Source organism: Hemitrygon akajei, chromosome 4 (genome assembly GCF_048418815.1).
Source record: "Hemitrygon akajei chromosome 4, sHemAka1.3, whole genome shotgun sequence".
NCBI lineage: Eukaryota > Metazoa > Chordata > Chondrichthyes > Myliobatiformes > Dasyatidae > Hemitrygon > Hemitrygon akajei.
This window is the reverse complement of record NC_133127.1, coordinates 148,322,374-148,334,247: the sequence shown is the minus strand read 5'-3', so window position 1 is coordinate 148,334,247 and position 11,874 is coordinate 148,322,374. Positions and strand designations below refer to the sequence as shown.

Below are 11,874 nucleotides of genomic sequence, written 5' to 3'. Positions count from 1 at the left end.
ATTAAAGTGCCGTGCAGATTTCAGTCCCTGTAAAAATTTCCTGCTCAGAAGCAATGGCACAGCTGTAAAATAAATCAGAACTACGGTTGTTGCTGCTACATAACTGGCTGCTTAGATGTTTCCATTAATGAGCAGGTGTGTAATAAAGTGGCCGGTGAGAGAACCAGTACGGCGAAGGAACTGAATCTGGGAAGTCTGAAATTTTGTGAGACTGGAGATTACAGATATATAACTGCACCAATATTCCATCTAAAAAAATGGAATTAAAGGTTTCAAATTATGTGGTGCAGTATTTGACAAAAAATAACCTATTACTGCTGATGCAGAGTGTATATCTGAAAATTTCACTAATCTGTTTGCTCCATGGATATGTCTCCTAAATGTTTTCCACTTGCGTTTTTAATTTCCAATGCCTGCTGGATTTTTATTTCGCTTTTTTTTGCGACATTAGTTGAAGTGTCGTTTGTTTACTATATACCAGGTTGCCTCTAACCTTCTATTCAAGGACATATTTGCAACAGTTCAGATTCACTGTTTAAAGAGGGGGCAAGATTACCGCTTTTGGTGATAGCAGTAATCCCATCTGCTTTAATAAATTCAAACCAAAAGTAGCAATTGTCTGTTTTGCTCAGTTTCCTGTAAAGGAGAACATTTCAGCCCATTAAAAGACTAAAGCTGTGAAGTAGTGGGGGAGAATGAAACACTCAAATGTCAATCAGAGCTCATTCGTCATTTTGAAATGCCCGATTGTACGGGCAGGCAGCCTCAAGGCATTTACCACACGGCTGTGAGAGAAAGCTGGTATTTTTATGGTGCATACACTTACCGGAGCGCTCTGCATCTGGTGAAAGAAGGGTGTGCGAGAGCTATTATTTAGGGCAGATAACAGGAAGTTGAATGCAGACAAAGCCCCACCCACTAACAGCATGGTTGCTGCTGAGGCAAGTGTGAAGCGAACAAAGAAATGACAAGCAAAACAGTAAACTGTGCTGGTAACATTCCAAGCGGTATACTTTCCCTGCTCATCTGGCTTACGCTAGCTGGAAAATTTCAAAGCTGATTTGATCTCTGAAACAGCAGCAAGGTGTTGTTGCCTATTTGCAGGTAAGTCCAACAGCGTCTCCCTTGTAGATGAATAAAAATGCTTTCCGTGCTCTCTTTATTTCTTAATATTGGGGAATGAATTTAAAAAAGGCGGTTCTGAGCTTGGTGTTTGACTAATGATCATATTTGGACCACGAGAACCGTAGTCTCCTAGTACACAACCTTGTAAATGTCTATTTCAATTATTTTTGAAGCTTTGAATATATCCTACACAGAGGAATAAATTTGCGGGCAAGACATACGATCGTGTCTTCTCAAGGTTGTTTATGTCTATATATTCCAGATGCTGCGTTCGGAGTATTTTTTAAATAAACGCCGAGCTCTCTGAATTCCCGGTATTTTTATAGTGTTCTGTGCATAATGCACTTCCCATGTTGACCCATTGTCCCAGACTGCAGGGACTCCGCTTTCTGGCTGACAATCTGCAGCCAGTCCTGCTTTCTGTTGGGTTCAAAAGGGAGATTATTTCGGTACTTTCTGCTCATAGCAGCATTTCTGGGACATGAAATATGTTGATATCTTCTCAACTGGTCAGAACTAGTCCAGGATAGAATTATGAACGGAGGAATATCCGTGAGCATTTTCTGCACTGCCTACTATCAGCAAAACTTGTGAGATGTGGAACTTGGCTGATGTTCGCCTTCCTGTCAAGAATTAGCGTTACGTAGAAAATGTTATCAATTTTCAATAGAGAACTAAACATTAAATGTCAATGCTTGTGACATTTAGAAGACTAAATAGGTGTTTTCAATGTAAGAAAGCCTTTCTGCTGCTCTTAGCTGCTGTATGAGGTGGCTTCCCCAACAGATATCCTTGCAGAATTCATTAATTACCCAGTATAAAAGCAAAAAGTGGGTAGGATTTTGTTGTAGAGCAGATATTTTACCAAGGCTTGGATTTAGATTTTTTTTTACAATTGCACTGAAAAATTTAAAACTGTGTAAATAGAATTAAGTTATTAAAAAGTAGATATCCACTCTAGCAAATTCTAATCTTAATTACATCTTGATGTTTGCTGAACAGCTTGATCCAATGATCTGTTTTTCAGAAGTTATAAGTGGCAACTTTTTTTTACAACGCCAAAGCAGCCATATCCTCTTTTTCGGCCTGAATAATGTTAGCTGACTGATTGGGGTGGTAGACTCAAGTCTTACCCTGAGTCCAGAAGATAAATACTCAGGAATTGATTAACCACGCATCTGAGCATGTCAGTTATGGTGGCAATTTATCACAATACTAAGAAAGTTCTGTGTAATCTTTGGGATGAAGCATTAATCTGATGTGCCTACTCTGCTGTCTTCAGTGACACTGGACATATTCCAATACCTCTCCTTCACTACTGCAGCAGCAATTTGCATTTATATAGCAGTTAATAATAAAAAAAAGCTTTCACAAGAGGCTTCAGAATGGTATTATGAAAGAAAAATTGATAGAGCTGTGTGAGGACATGTAAAACACTTAACCAAGATATTGATCAAACAGGCATTTTTTGAGGAACGTTATTAAGGGTGAGGAATTGGGTAGCTAGGTCAAGGATTTATAGTGAGGATTGCAGAGCCTGGGGACTGTGAAATAAAAGGCACTGCGATGAATCATGGAGAGGTTAAGTCGGGATGTGCAAGATGTCAGGATCAGAGAAGCAGAGAGATCTTCGCAAGGTTTTAAGGTTGGCAGAGATTACAGGGGTAGAAAGATACGAAGCTGTGATATTTGAAAGGTATGGGAATTTTAAAAAGAGGCATTGCTGGGTGAGAGCAGCAGTTGTTCCTTCAGTGATTAGGTGATGGGACCTGAAAAATTTAGGATATGGTTGGTAGACTTTAGTGATTAAGATTCTCGTCACTTCCTCAATTCACTCTTTCATGCAAAAGATTCTTAAAAGTCCAACAACACCAGGTTCACAAACAGCTTCATAGCTACAACCATCAGGTTCTTGAATTCACCTTCCTCAGTAACAGAATACCAGAGACCGTCGCTAGCCCTACCTCAGTAACAGAATATCACAGACTGTCGCTAGCCCTTCCCCAGTAACAGAATATCACAGACCATCACTAGCCCTACCTCAGTAACATAATATCAGAGACCGTCTCTAGCCCTACCTCAGTAACAGAATATCACAGACCGTCACTAGCCCTACCTCAGTAACAGAATATCACAGACCGTCACTAGCCCTACCTCAGTAACAGAATATCACAGACCATCACTAGCCCTACCTCAGTAACAGAATATCACAGACTGTCGCTAGCCCTACCTCAGTAACAGAATATCACAGACCGTCTCCAGCCCTACCTCAGTAACAGAATATCACAGACCGTCTCTAGCCCTACCTCAGTAACAGAATATCACAGACCGTCTCCAGCCCTACCTCAGTAACAGAATACCAGAGACCGTCGCTAGCCCTACCTCAGTAACAGAATATCACAGACCGTCACTAGCCCTACCTCAGTAACAGAATATCACAGACTGTCGCTAGCCCTACCTCAGTAACAGAATATCACAGACCGTCTCTAGCCCTACCTCAGTAACAGAATATCACAGACCGTCTCCAGCCCTACCTCAGTAACAGAATATCACAGACTGTCGCTAGCCCTACCTCAGTAACAGAATATCACAGACCGTCTCCAGCCCTACCTCAGTAACAGAATATCACAGACAGTCTCCAGCCCTACCTCAGTAACAGAATTTCACAGACAGTCTCTAGCCCTACCACAGACTTGTTTCTGATTTTATTTTTTTCACGTCTTGTTTTGCACAGTCTTTTTCTTTGGTGTCTTGTATCATTTATGTTCTGTGTGTATTTGAATATGTGCCTAAGATGCTACAGCAAGCAGGGTTTTTTTGTACCTTTACCTCCCTGTACTTGTGTACTTGAGAATAAACTCAATTTGACTTGATTTTAGTTGAAACAAAAAGATGAAAGGTTAACTTCATTTGTCACATGTACATAGAAACACAGTAAAAACCTGTCATTTGTCTCATCGACCAACACAGTCCAAGGATGTTCTGAGGGCAACCCGCAAATCTTGCCATACTTCTGGTGCCAACGTAACATGCCCACTAATTACTAACTCTTACTAAGCCGTATATCTTTGAACTGTGGGAGGAAACATGGCACAGAGAGGAAACCCATAGCACCACAGGGAGAACATACAAACTCCTGACAGACAGCAGCGGGAATTGTACCCTGATCGCTAACCTCTCTGCTGCTCTGTCACCTCTTCCTTCTCCTCAATGGCATACTTATCCATCAAAAGAGTAACTTCTCCAACATCCATGGCAACATATTTGTCCCTTGACTCTCCTTTTGGGGTCTCTGTCCACCTTACCTCACCATAGGAGTCTTTATTGTACATTGTCTTTCTATCCACTATTTCCTCACCAAGGGCCCGCTTCCCTTCTGAAGAAGTCTTCCTTTATTTTTGATTGCCACTAGATTTTCCTTCCGTTAAATAGAGTCCCTATTTTTCCTTTACCTAACAATTCCACAGTATGTCTGTCTGTCTGTTCTGTGCCTGTTGAGTCACAACAGTGCTGAAATGAGAGCAAGTGGAAGTTATGATAGACTGGCTCCTTATATGATCCAAAAATGAATGCCTTCATTGCCTGGCTAAATTACCTGATTGTATCATTGGTGCTATGAAAAGTCTCTGCCAAACTTTTGCTAAGGGTAATGGTACATGTAATTAAATTCAGTGGTTATTTCTCACTGACTATTTCATCCTTTCTTTGGTCTTAATTCTATCATAATTTATCTCCTTTTTTCCCCCCATACTTAATGACTTCCTTCATATCTTCTATTATGTTCTTTAACAGTTGCTTCAGGATTTTCACTCTGTAAAGTATGTGGTAAACTGATTGTGAACAATAATTGTTACATAAAGGCTTGAGGCCCTTTATGGATTTTGACAGAAAGTTGGTATGCTACAATGTTTATGGAAAGTTCCAGAAAGAGGTCTGTCTTTGATAGAGCACTTGAATAAACTACACACACTTTGCATTAATTCCTCGTGTCTTATATGTGTACTTCTATATGTTACACAGTGAACTGTTGGAGGTTAAGAGCTGTGCACTTATGAGTATGCGAGAGATCACCATCGTTGAAAGTGACAGCATTGTCCGGGAGGTTGAGTGATTATTTGACACTGAATGAATTTGTGAAACTATGATTGTCGTGGTAAGTCCAAGGTGCAAACTTAAGCACAAGGAATTTTTTTTTAAAAGAAAGGTAGTTTGTGTGAAATCGAATGCTAATGAGGTCAAGTCTGGTATTTGTTAATGTGGTAGATGGTACAAAATGGCAGGCCTGTCGCACACACTTGATTTAGAAACACAAAAGAACAGGAACCCTTCAAAAGGATGAAATAGTTTTCAAAGTGGAAGGTGAGGGCATCACCCATACTTGTCACAGAAGAGGAGTGGGAGCTATTATTAGTTGTGTTCAGTTATGAGGTCTTGTTCATTTTTGTTAGGTAAACCATGACGAGGATTACAAGCTGGATTTGGCCATTTTATGACCTTGCTTTACTGATCCAACAATAGTGCCATTTAGAATGTCATGGTGTGCAATTGTTTGGTCTCAGAACATCTACTGGGTTAAGTATAGAATATCCAAGCAAATCACAATATTGGATATCTTGTCAAGATAACTCTAAGAAACCACACTGAACATTGGAAACAGAATATAGAAGCATAGGTCATATAAGATGGTTTTGAAGCAATTATATGAATACACATCAGTTGGATGGATGGATTCAAATGGAGGTTGGATTGAATCATTAAGCCAGTACAACTAGCTTACAACAGACAGTACAACTAAGCCTGTATAAAGTGAGGATACTGGGTAGTAAGACAGGAATTGCAAAAGAAGATTATGGATTTACATCATGTTGAGCATAGTCATAGAGGACATGAGGGCAGTAGCTGGAAGACTTATTCATTGGCCTAGCATTGAAAAACAAGACCATTCAGGAGATGTGTACATCAGGCTTGCAGCACCCAACCAGGTATGGAAATGGCTTACAATACCATTCCAGCAGGTCTGTATTGGTTAATTGTGACAGTAAAATGGGCATTGTCATAGCATTAATGAACAGCCATTCGATGTGGCAAGAGGTAAAGCATTTGGGGTAATGTGTACCCCACAATACTCATTAGAGAGGGTAAACTTTGTCTTTACGATATACATGGACTTCTACATGAATTTGTTGTGGATGATGGAAAACAATTTATGACTGGCAATGGAAAGAAACTTCCGTTTCGTTCACCTTGCCATGGATTTTCAAATGGGGAAGCAGAAAGTTCAATTCAAATGGTAAAGAGTATGGTTAAGAAGGAGGATATTGGAGGGCAGTGTAGCCTTTATCATTAAAACGTTGACTTCCATGTCTGCTCTGCTTTATGTCACCACACTCCAGAGCAGAATATACTGTACATGCTGCTGAAATATTAATTCAAAGCATCACAATTAAGTATTGTTCAAGCAAACAAGAGGAAATCTGCAGATGCTGGAAATTCAAGCAACACACACAAAATGCTGGTGGAACACAGCAGGCCAGGCAGCATCTATAGGGAGAAGCACTGTCGATGTTTTGGGCTGAGACCCTTCGTCAGGACTAACTGAAAGAAAAGATAGTAAGAAATTTGAGGAAATCTCTTAGTATCTTTTCTTTCAGTTAGTCCTGACTAAGGGTCTCGTCCCAAATGCCGACAGTGCTTCTTCCTATAGTTGCTGCCTGGCCTGCTGTGTTCCACCAGCATTTTGTGCGTTGTTGCCTAAGTATTGTTCAACCTAATTTGGAAAAAAAAGAAGTGGGGAGAAGTGGTTTAAGACTGGAAAATCATCTTGCTTCAGTTAGGATAAGAAAAGGTATGGCTTGTAAGTGATAGAAAGTGGTGTGTGAGCAGCTGATGTGTCCGGATTGCTAGGATTTCTCAGGACCCATGCTGATTCTAATGAATACTGGGTATGGTGTGAAAATACCTGACTATATGCTTCTGAAAGCATGTTTATAAATATAGACTGTCCTTGATTAAAGGACAGGCTTTATTTTTCATAGCCATCCCTAAGTCGAATTTGCCCACAAGTCCGAAAGTACACAAAAATCACGCTATGGTAATTGTATATGGTATTGTGATGCATGGCGTTAAAACACTTAAGACTGATCAAAAATAAACCAATTATCAAAATTGGAGAGAGCAAGGAAACTAGTTCTACCATTCATTGGAATAAATGTATGTACGCATGTCAGATTTTGAATTTAGTAATGGGAATTTGTGTGTACGTAGAGGTGTCAGTAAATTGGGCATTTTTAATCCATAAAGGGCCTGTACTGAGTCACATAATTCAAGGAATTTTAGGAAATCGGGTTGTAGTGTGATGATTATAAGGCAAAACTCGCGTTCACATTTTCATTGGATGTGTTGTACTGTAATCTTATAATGGATTGAATTTATGTTATTATATTCTAATTGATTATTGTCAAACATGCCAAGAAACAGTGGGGGGGGGGGGGGTGAAGAGTACGTGCCCATCTAGACTGATCATTCCAAACGTGTACATCGAGGTATTACAAAGGAAATGACCATGTCCCATGCAGGATGTAGTGCAGTGCAGGTAGACAAGTGAGATGCAAGGATCATGATGACGCAGACTGAGAGCTCAAGCGTTCATCTTTATTGTTCAAGATTATGTGTTGAGCTTCATAGTAGAATGTGTATTGTGACATGCCATTCCAGAACCTTAAAGCATCACAAGATATCACTGGGGCTTGAAGCAGTTGAAAGAACTGTCCCATTCCAGGAAGCTTCTCAGTAAATTATACTTCAACCTTTTCTATTTGCTTTTAATAGTTATGAATCTATTTCTACCATTTTTTCAGATAATACACGTAAAACTTTATTGACCCACTGAAAAATACTCTTGATTTTTAACATTTTTTTGCCAATTATTTTAAATAGTTAGTTATTGGCCTACTAGCTGAAGGGGGTTTGGTATTAAGTGGGGGAAATTATCTCAGCCCTCAGTATATTATTAGGTTTCTTGTTATCCTCCCTGCTCTAAAGGGGAAAAGAATCCAGCTTCTCCAATCTCAGCACATAATTAAGTTTACATATCTCTTGTATCAACCTGTTAAACTGTCAGGATCAAATTATCATAATTAGGCATAATTATCTTTGAATCAGACACTTGCGGGTTCAAGTTCCACTCTAGAACCTTGGGCACAAAATCTTGGTTGACATTCCAGTGCTGTATAAATGTTGTGCTGCTAAATTTCCAAATGTTTGGAAGTTAATTAGAGGCTTTGTCTATTCTCTCAGATTGATGTGAAAGGTCCCAATGTGCTAATTGAAGAACAAAGGATACCTGTACATCCTGGTCAGTGCTTATATCTGAGCCTACATCATATGATAATGTCATGTTCCTTGGAGGAATTTTGCTGTACACAAATTGGCTGTCTTGTTCCTCTCAGCAGCAACAATACTGCAAAACCTAATCGTTTTCCTAAACATGGTGCCCAGAATTATAGAAAGTATTCTGGCTAAGCCTCCAGCAGAAATTTGGAAAGGTGTAGCATGATGCCCAATTTTAGTATTCAAAGTTCCAGTTTAGGATGTTGCATTCTCCTGTACTCAAGGAGCCCTCTCACCTTCAGAAATTTGTGAGTATTACTCATTGTTTTTGTGTCATCTCAAAATAATACCCTTAGATTATATTGCTTCTTCGTGCTGTTTCTCTTCAAGTGCACGATTCCATACATTTATATTAACTTGGACATTCCACATGTCTGCTGCTTTACCTGTCTGCATAAGTTTGCTCCTATCACATTCACTTAACTGTCATAGGATCTAATTTTTGTATCTCCTTGCACTAAAACACAGTGGGCGTACCTTCATCACAAGGACTACAGCAAGGCTTACAAACAACTGAAAGGCAGTCAAGAATGAGTACATTTTTCTGGACTTTTTGGTGACCCCTGCTTGCCAAAAATGGGTAAAATAACCCACAATACCAATTCTGCATTGTCACAAATCTCAGTGTTAAGTATCATGGCCTGTTAAGTCTATCTATAATAATCAAAGCAATGATCCTAATATCAGCCTCTGCTGTTAAGGTTTTATTGATTGTTAAAATTAATTAGTAGTTAGTTACTGGTAGAAAGTACCAGGGAGAAATTGGATTTTAAAATATATTTTGTAACATTATTTTTATGTTGTTTTTTGGCAATTAACAACAATGCAAGTCGTGTTGGTTCAAAGTTATTAAGTTATTTGATAGGCTCAACATTCAGGACATATTATATAATGTTATCATGCATAGTATAAAAATTGAGAACGAAAACTCTTCCACAGTATAATTGTAACTGTGTAATTAACACAATGTAACTGCACTCTGATTAATAACATACAGTGAACTTAACATATAATCACTGCCTAGCTTCCCTACCTCCACCCTTTAAAATACTTTTTATGGAATTGATTTAGATTGTTTGCTGTTCCTGGTGAACCCAAATGCAGCATGAAGCACTCTGCTCTTTCACAATGTGATTGTATGTTTATAAACTCAGCTTTTATGCCCTTTAAGAATTTGGAGACCTCCACCTCAGAACATTCAGGTTAATGAGATCCAGCAACTATAGTTGCTGGAGATCTGTTCTAAGAGTTTTTAAAGATGAATTAAACATAAAAATTGAGCATTCTGAAAAGACTAGATTCATAACTTTTTTTCCATTGGCTCATTCGTCCCCTTGTGTTCTTAGAAAGTTCAGAATGAGATTTAATATCACTGGCACTTGTGAAATCTGTAAGCCTATGGCAGCACTGCAATGAAAAAAACATGATAAATGTAGAGAAAATGTTTAAAATGTCTATTAAATAGTTAAGTTAAAATAAATAGTGCAAAATAACAGAAATAAAGTAGTGAGGTAGCGTTCATGGGTTCAATGTCCATTTAGAATCAGATGGCAGAGGGGGAAGAAGCTGTTCCTGAATCACTAAGTGCGTGCCTTCAGGCTTCTGTACCTCCTACCCGAATAGTAAAAATGAGAAAAGGACATATCCTGGTGGTGGGGATCCTTAATATTGGACACTGCCTTCCTAACTCACTGCTCCGTGAAGATATCTTGGAAACTATGGAGGCTAGTGCCCATGATGGAGCTGACTACTTTTACAACTCTCTGCAGCTTGCTTTGATCCTCGCAGTAGCTCCCCCACCAATGGCAGAAGGCGATGCAGCCAGTTAGAATGCTCTGCATGGTACAACTGTCAAAATTTGAGTGTTTTTGCTGACATACCAAATCTCCTCAAACTCCTCATAAAACATAGCTGATTTCTTGCTGCATCGATATGTTGTGATCAGGTTAGGTCTCAGAGATGTTGACACCCAGGAACTTGAAATTACTCACTCTCTCCACTTCTTATCCCTGGTGTGAATTCCCTTGACTTACCCTTTCTGAAGACAGCAGTCTGTTCTTTGGTCTTACTGACATTGAATGCAAGGTTGACTGCAGCACCATTCAATTAGCTGGTATATCTGACTCCTGTACACCTTCTCGTCACCATCTGAAATTCTGCCAGCAATGGTTGTAGCATCAACAAATTTATAGATGACATTTGAGATGTACCCAGCCTTACAGTCACGGATGTAGAGAGAGTAGAGCAGAGGGCTGAGCAGCCATCCCCGTGGAGCACAGTGTTGATCGTCAGCAAGGTGGAGCTGTTATTTCTCATTTGCACAGATTGTGGTCTTCCGGTTAGGAAATCGAGGATCCAGTTGCAGAGAGAGGTACAGAGGCCCAGGTTCTGTAGCTGTAGGAACTGTAGGAATGATGCTACTGTATTAAATGCCGAACTATAGTCAGTAACCAGCATAGTGACATTGGTACTTGCTTTGTTCAGGTGATGCAAGGATGCGTTGAGAACCTTTGAGATCATGTCTGCTATAGCCCTGTTGTGGTGATAATTCTAGAAACCACTTCTTTTGTAACTGTAATTGCCAACTTCTTGATTCCAATATTGTTTCTGTAATACAATGGATGGTACTCAAGGTTTTAGGGAAATATGAAAGATTCAAGCATTGCTTTCCGGTATTCACACATGACAGAACACTTCAGATGAACCGGGATTTATTTCCATTCCAGGATGCAGGACAGGGAACTAATTTTGCTATTCACATGTACACTTGTGGCAATGTAAAGTTAAAAGGGATGAGATATTGCATGCTGTTTTCAAATACGTAGATTAATTACAGTATGTGATACAAATATATGATGGTTGATATGTATTGTTAACTCAAAGAAACTCATAATCTGCCTACCCAACAAAAGGTAAACATATCCCACTTGAAAGAGGAAATAGAGTTATAATGTTATGGTACATTTATGTGCACAAATGCAGTATTAAGAATCCAAATTCATTTTGTACCGTAGCCAAATTTTGTACAAACCAGATGGTAAACAGTGATTGTCAGCTACTGTCATCTTAGAAGCAATTAAATGAGTTTTGCTTGACTTAGAAACATAGAAACATAGAAAATAGGTGCAGGAGTAGGCCATTTGGCCCTTCGAGCCTGCACCGCCATTCAGTATGATCATGGCTGATCATCCAACTCAGAACCCTGTACCTGTTTTCTCTCCATACCCCCTGATCCCTTTAGCCACAAGGGCCATATCTAACTTCCGCTTAAGTATAGCCAATGAACAGGCCTCAACTGTTTCCTGTGGCAGAGAATTCCACAGATTCACCACTCTCTGTGTGAAGAAGTTTTTCCTCATC

The 11,874-nt window shown here is 39.4% G+C and overlaps 1 protein-coding gene across 3 annotated transcripts in view; it reads left to right on the top strand.

Moving 5' to 3' along the window:
- Positions 1-764: 764 nt before the first annotated feature.
- The window catches only part of LOC140726765 (beta-galactoside alpha-2,6-sialyltransferase 2-like), a 93,747-nt gene continuing 82,637 nt past the window's right edge, over positions 765-11,874 (top strand). For 2 of the 3 annotated variants that reach the window (XM_073043562.1, XM_073043563.1), the window contains exon 1: positions 765-1,104. The gene's annotated coding sequence lies outside the window, so the exon portion shown is untranslated. Of the gene's footprint in view, positions 1,105-5,145; positions 5,279-8,421; positions 8,480-11,874 lie in introns of those variants that run through there. The other variant, XM_073043564.1, reaches the window with a different exon arrangement.